This window comes from Panthera pardus, unplaced genomic scaffold (assembly GCF_024362965.1).
Source record: "Panthera pardus isolate Hobbes unplaced genomic scaffold, ASM2436296v1 HiC_scaffold_18, whole genome shotgun sequence".
Lineage (NCBI taxonomy): Eukaryota > Metazoa > Chordata > Mammalia > Carnivora > Felidae > Panthera > Panthera pardus.
In genome coordinates, this window is record NW_026526743.1 from 18,129 (window position 1) to 24,551 (window position 6,423).

General features: G+C 43.4%; 1 pseudogene; it reads right to left on the bottom strand.

Annotated features, from left to right (window-relative positions):
• Window positions 1-1,574: 1,574 nt before the first annotated feature.
• LOC109257923 (elongation factor 1-alpha 1-like) lies at window positions 1,575-4,699 on the bottom strand (annotated as a pseudogene).
• Window positions 4,700-6,423: the final 1,724 nt, after the last annotated feature.

Here is a 6,423-nt window from a genome sequence, read left to right on the forward strand (position 1 = left end):
TCAGCGCAGAGCCCCATTCAGGGCTCAAACTCAAAAACCGTGAGATCATAGCTTGAGCCGAGATCAAGAATCAGATGCCGAACCGACTGAGCCACCCAGGCACCCTTTAAGGTGAATAATTTTTAAGAGCTTAAGTGTTTAATATTCAAACATATTAAAATTATTAAATTTTATTTAATATTTTGAGACCAATATTAAAATTGACATTTTAAGAACTTAAACTTAGGAGTCTAATATCTGAATTAGATGGTTGGATTGGCAAAAAGCATACTAATGAAAGGATTTTTCATTTTCCCCCTTCCACTCATTTCTTGAAATTTTTCCTTCACGGTTTGTATAAGGGTAGGAGATAAATTCATGTCAATCATTAATAACTTTGCATTTAGCTACATTTTGCTGAAATAGCTGCTGTGGAAAATTTTTTTCTCCCTGCCACCTTATTTTTTTTTTTGCAAAAATGTATTCTGTGATCCAATTAGTTTTATGATAGCTTTCCATTTTCCAGTCGTGATTATTTTTTCCTTCTTGATAGATGTCAAATAGGGTTGATATTTTACCATAGAATCTTAACATCATAAAATAATATGTAGATGACAAGTCAGTAAACTTAATAATAGTTAATTTCTATACTGATGAAATTGTTAAAGCAATAATAAACAACTGCTATAATAATATAATTAACAGACTGTTGAGCAATACTCTTCAATTTCCACCCACAAACATTCTTTGTGGATTACTAAGGGTAAATTGGGTATTAATTATTATATAGTGATTCATGCCAAGTGAAAGGATGTGTGGACTTAAATTTGGAACTCAATAATTCTAGTCTGGTATGGCAAATAATTAGAAAACATGAACTGCAGTATGAAATGCTGAACGCGGCCAAAGCTCAGCCACCAAGCGGGATTTTTTTTTTTCTCATTAAACTTTTGTTTTAATGGCTCTCAAAATTCTGTGACAGATTTTTGGTTCAATTGCTTCCACTAAAAAGTACTGATTTTAAAAACAAATAACTTGGGGAGACTGGGTGGCTCAGTTGGGTTAAGCATCTGACTTCAGCTCAGGTCATGATCTCACAGTTCATGGGTTCGAGATCTGCATCGGGCTCTGTGCTGATAGCTTGGAGCCTGGAGCCTCCTTCGGATTCTGTGTCTCCCTGTCTCTCTGCCCCTCCCCCGTTCACTCTCTGTCTCTCAAAAATAAATAAACGTTAAAAAAATTTAAAAAAACCTAGTAACTTAAAACTGCCACACACACACAAACCCACGCACGCATAAATGACCCACAAAACATTCTCCTTTCCTTCTGAAGGTTTTACGATGTATTGTTATCATTAACCAGTCTTTTTTCCCTAAGTTTCTTTACTTATTTTGAGAGAGAGAGAGAGAGAGAGAGAGAGAGAGAGAGAGAGAGAGAGACCCAAATAGGCTCTGCACTGCCAGCACAGGGCCTGATTCGGGGCTCGAACTCAGAAACTGAGATCATGACCTGAGCCGAAACCAAGAGTTGGACGCTTACCCACCTGAGCCACCCAGGTGCCCCTCATTAGCCAACGTCTTACTATCAAGCTTAAAAGACCAACTGACACAAACAGTTTTGAGACCATGTTTCCACCACTGATTAAGACTGGGGTGGCAGTTATTGGGGATTCCATTCATTTAGCCTTCTGAGCCTTCTGGCCAGGCTCGGTGACCTTGCCAGCCCCAGCTGCCTTCTTGTCCACTGCTTTGATGACCTCCACAGCAACCATCTGTCTCACGTCACTAACAGCAAAAACCGCCCGCCGGGAGGACAGTCAGAGACGCTCTCAACACACACAGGTTTGCCAGGAGCCGTATCAACGAAGGCAGCATCACCAGATTTCAAGAACTCGGGGCCATCTTCCAACTTTTTTCCAGAATGACGATCAATCTCTTTCAGCTCAGCAAACTTGTGAGCAACGTGGGCCGTGTGACCGACCATTCAGCACAGGTGCATATCCGGCACTGATGTGGCCCGGATGGTTCAGGATAATCACCTGAGCTGTGAAGCCAGCTGCTGCCGTCGGTGGGTCACTTCTGCTGTCACCAGCCACACTGCCGTGACGAACATCTTTAACAGATTTGTTCTTGACCCTGAAGCCCACGCTGTCCTCAGGAAGAGCCTCGCTCAAAGCTTCATGGTGCATTTCAACAGACTTTACTTCAGTTGTAACCTTGACTGGAGCAAAGGTGACCACCATGCTGGGTTTAAGAGCACCGGTCTCCGCTCGGCCCACAGGGACAGTACCAATACCATCAGTTATGTGGACATCCTGGAGGGGCAGACGCAAGGGCTTGTCAGTTGGACGAGTAGGTGGCAGAATGCAATCCAGAGCCTCAAGCAGTGTGGTTCCCCTGGCATTGCCATCTTTGCGGGTGACTTTCCATCTCTTGAACCAAGGCCTGTGAGCGACTGGGCTCCAGCTCGTTGTCACCATTCCAACCCCAAACTGGCAAACATGCAACTGTGCTGGGGTTGTAGCCAATTTTCTTAATATAGGTGCTGACTTCCTCCACAATTTCCTCGTATCTCTTCTGGCTGTAGGCTGGCTCAGTGGAACCCATGTTGTCAACACCAACAATTAGTTGTTTCACGCCCAGTGTGTAAGCCAGAAGAAGGGCATGCTCATGGACGGGTCTGCCCATTCTTGGAGATGCCTGCTTCAAATTCGCCACCAGCAGCAGCAGTCGGGACAGCACAGCCAGCCCTAGAAGTGCCTGTAATTACTTTTTTGATAAGGTCTCTGTGTCCTGGGGCATCAGTGATGATCACATGATACTTGCTGGTCTCAAATTTCCACAGGGAACGATCAATGGTGATAACCACGTTCGTGTTCAGCTTTCAGTTTATCCAAGACCCAGGCATACGTCAAGGAACCTTTCCCATCTCAGCAGCCTCCTTCTCAAAATTTTCAATAGTTATTTTGTCAGTCCCATCACATTTGTAGATCAGATGCCCAGTAGTGGTAGGCTTGCCCAAATCTACGTGTCCAATGATATGATATGAGCCTTTTCCTTTCCTGTTTCGGTTTAGGTTTAGTGGTGGTTTTCATACCTGGGTTCTGGTGGCAAAACCACTATGGAAAAAAGGGGATTAAAAAAAAATGCTCTGCACGTCAGGTGAAAAGCAAATCCTTGTTCAGAAGCACAGGCTATTTTAGATTACATGAGATCAACAATGTCTTTCCATTTTCTTTCTTTTTTTGTGAGTATTTAAAAAATTTTTGTTTTTATTAATTTAGTTTTATTCCTTTTTATTGAGGTGTAATTGACATACATTGTATTAGTTGCAGGTGTAAAACATAATGATTCAATATTTTTATATATTGCGGGGCACCTGGGTGGGTCGTATGGTTAAGCATCTGACTCTTGACTTCGGCTCAGGTCATGATCTCATGGTTCTTGAGTTCAAGCCCCACATCAGGCTCCGCACTGACAACTTGGAGCCTGCTTGGGATTCTCTCTCTCCCTCTTTCTTTGCCCCTCCCCTGCTGTCTCTCTCAAAATAAATAAATAAACTTAAAAAATATTTGTATGTATTGCAAAATGATCACCAGAAATCCAGTTTACATGTGTCACCGTACAAGGTCTTTCCTTTTTTTTTTTTTTTGAGAGAGAGACAGAGAGAGAGAACGAATTGGGGAAAGGGGCGGAGGGAGAGGAAGAGAGAATCTTAAGCAGGCTCCATGCCCATTGTGGAGCCTGACACAGGGCTTGATTTCATGACCCTGAGATCATGACCTGAGCCACCCAGGTGCTCCAAGGTCCTTCCATTTTCAAGCTGATTTCTCCTAAGTGGTAGCTACCAACCATGTTGGACCAAGACACTTTGCTGCCATCTGCTGGAGTATGATTGCAATAAATTATAATTTACTTTGCAATCAGCAAAAGAATAACAAAATACACAAATATTTACCAAAAAATGGTTTCAAAATAATTAAGATGTCTGTGATGTGAATGGCACCTCTTGAAGTATAAGGCTCTTTCTTGTACAGTGTCCAACATGAACAGCTGTACATGGTGACTGTGGAAAGCCACACACAAGTGGGACAGGTGTTGGGGGAGAATCGACTAATAACAAAGTGGAAGACAGTCAGAAGGCTTCTAGGAAGAGATCCATAGCTAGGAGTAGCAGGACTTGGAAATTAGATAAGAGTGAATTTTAGGACCATCTAAAGGTGTGTTTGGGGTTAGGGGTAGGCAATCAAAGTGGAAGGAATTATTGGAAGGTGATCAGGTGTGTGACAAGAGATGCAGGCTCTACTCTGCGTTTACTGTGTCCTTAAGAGAATCCTTCCTCTTCCCTGAGTTCTTTTTCTCCCTTTGGATGTGGGAGGGGGCAGGAGTTGCTGAATTCTAGGAGGACTGCCTTCTTTGACCTTCCAGGATCTCCAGGAATGGGTCAGGATGAGGGGTGGAGTCACAGGTTCTCCTTGTAGGAGCAGAGATGGCTGAACTTTAGGGGGGACTTGGCCATATTCTGGCCACACCAGTGTATACACCCACCCCCAGTCTGCACTGGTGTGTGGAGGGACCAGAGGATCTCAGGTGATTGCTAGGAGGAACCCTCAGAAGAGTCTCCCTTACCCCTGGATTCCTCCGTTTGTATCCACAACCTTCTGGATATGCCAAGCTCCCTCTATATTCCAAACTTCTCTGCCTTTTCCAAGGATCTCCATTGCTTACCCTTTCTCGGCCCTTCCACCTCTCCCCCATCATAGATTCCCTTACTCCCCTTGTGCCCCTTCCCCCTACCACAGCTTTCTTCCCCCTACCTCTGTCTCAGTTCTAGAACTATTTCCCCAGCCTTGCTTCCACTCCCACCCCTTTTTTCCCCACCTCTTTCTTTTTGCTTTTCCCAAGCTTACCACTCTCTCCAAGCTGACCTTCCGCCCCCCTCTTCCCCTGCCTGTCATTTCCTGGCCCTTCTTTCCTGGGTCCATTCCACTGCCCCCACCTGAGATTGCCAGATGAAATATAGGATGCTAATTTAAATCTGAGTTTCTGGTAAACAGCAGATAATTTATAGTATAAGTATGTCCCAAATATTTTACAGTGCATACTTATACTATTTATCTGAAGCTCAAATTTTATTAGGTGTCCTGTATTTTTATTTGCTCTATCTTACAAATCTACTCTTGTCTCTCCCCAACTTCCATGGCCATGTTCACGCCACCCAGACTGGTCTCCTTGAAGACCCTGCAGCTCTCAGGCAGGCAGTCCAGTGCTCCTCCCCAAACCCTCCAACTCCATCCAGCTTATTAGCTCCTCACCAGCCACTCTGGGCGTCCTCACAACCCAGCAACGAAAGGGTTATCACCAGACAATGCAGGGGACCTGCAGGACATTGCACAGCTCTGTGGCCGGTATTGGTTCTGTTTGGTTGTACTAGGGCATATTCATTGTTGTGTGGTTTATTCCACTGATACATTTGTTTATCGTTAGGTCTTTACCATACTGACTTAATTAGCATAGCTTTAGAATAAGTCTTGAAATAAAGCGGTATAAGTTCTCCTTTTTCTTCAAGACTGTCAGGGCTGGGGTGCCTCAACAGTTGGTTGAGCGTTCCACTTCAGCTCAGGTCACGATCTCATGGTTCATGTGTCCGAGCCCCTCGTCAGTCTCTGTGCTGACAACTCAGAGCCTGGAGCCTGCTTTGGAGTCTGTGTCTCCCTCTCTCTCTCCCCCTCCCCTGCTCACACTCTGTGCCTCTCTCTCTCTCTCTCAAAAATAAATAAACACTAAAAAAAAAAAAAAAGACTGTCAGAGTTATTCTGAGACTTTCCATATATATTTTAGAATATCAACTTATATTTTTAAAAGCTAGCTGGGATTTTTATTGGAATTGTGTTGAATCTATAGATTCATTTGGAGAGAGTTGACGGGCTAACAGTGCAGAGTCTCCAGTCCATGAGTATGATATATCTCTCTATTTATTTGTCTTCGATTTTTCCAAGCCAGCATTTTATAGCATTTACTGTAGGCCTTGCCTATCTCCCTTTATATTGATTTCTAGATAATTTAGTTTTAATGTTTTTCAATTGAATTATAATTGACATACAATATTATATTCGTTTCAGGTGTGCAAGACAGCGATTCCATAGTTTTATATATTCTGAAATGATTTACTTACCCTCTGTCACCAAAGTTATTATTATCAACTGTATTTTCTGTGCCATATATTACATTCCCCTCATTTATTTTGTAACTGGAAGTTAAAAAAATTTTTTTTAATGTTTATTTTTGAGAGAGAGAGAGAGACAGAGCATGAGCAGGGGAGGGGCAGAGAGAGAGAGAGGGAAGGAGACACAGAATCTGAAGCAGGCTCCAGGCTCTGAGCTGCCAGCACAGAGCCCAATACGGGGCTCGAACTCACAGACCTGAGCCAAAGTCAGATGCTCCA